The 392-nt window shown below is 31.9% G+C and overlaps 1 protein-coding gene across 1 annotated transcript in view; it reads left to right on the top strand.

Moving 5' to 3' along the window:
- The window catches only part of Opn5 (opsin 5), a 50,053-nt gene that overhangs the window by 8,885 nt on the left and 40,776 nt on the right, over positions 1–392 (top strand). The gene's annotated exons all lie outside the window — the stretch shown is intronic.

Genomic DNA, 392 nt, shown 5'->3' on the forward strand with positions numbered 1-392 from the left:
ATTCATATATATGGTAAATAAATTCAAAATTGAGAGAATATGCCTTTTAGTCTCCCACTCTGAATTCAAGGCATGCAAATAGGTCTTTCTCTCAAGTCTTTTAGTGTAAACATGGTGTCCTTCTTGCTCAGCTTTTGAATTAACCATTTGATAAGAGATTAAAAGTGATCACATTGCTGTCATTGCCCTCCTGTACTTCCAGGAGTCTCTGAGACAGTTATGATAGTAGACAAAGCAATAATTATTTTTAAAAAGTTCCTTGGCTGTTGAGAAGGAAGGAAAACTTTTCAGGGTAATTTCAAGCTTGGTTTATGAAAAAACAACTTGCCTTTTAAAAATAGTGGAAAGTGTTTTCAAATGATTTTATTAACATATATTAATATAATGTGACA

Source organism: Mesocricetus auratus, unplaced genomic scaffold (genome assembly GCF_017639785.1).
Source record: "Mesocricetus auratus isolate SY011 unplaced genomic scaffold, BCM_Maur_2.0 Super-Scaffold_100021, whole genome shotgun sequence".
In the NCBI taxonomy this organism is placed as follows: domain Eukaryota; kingdom Metazoa; phylum Chordata; class Mammalia; order Rodentia; family Cricetidae; genus Mesocricetus; species Mesocricetus auratus.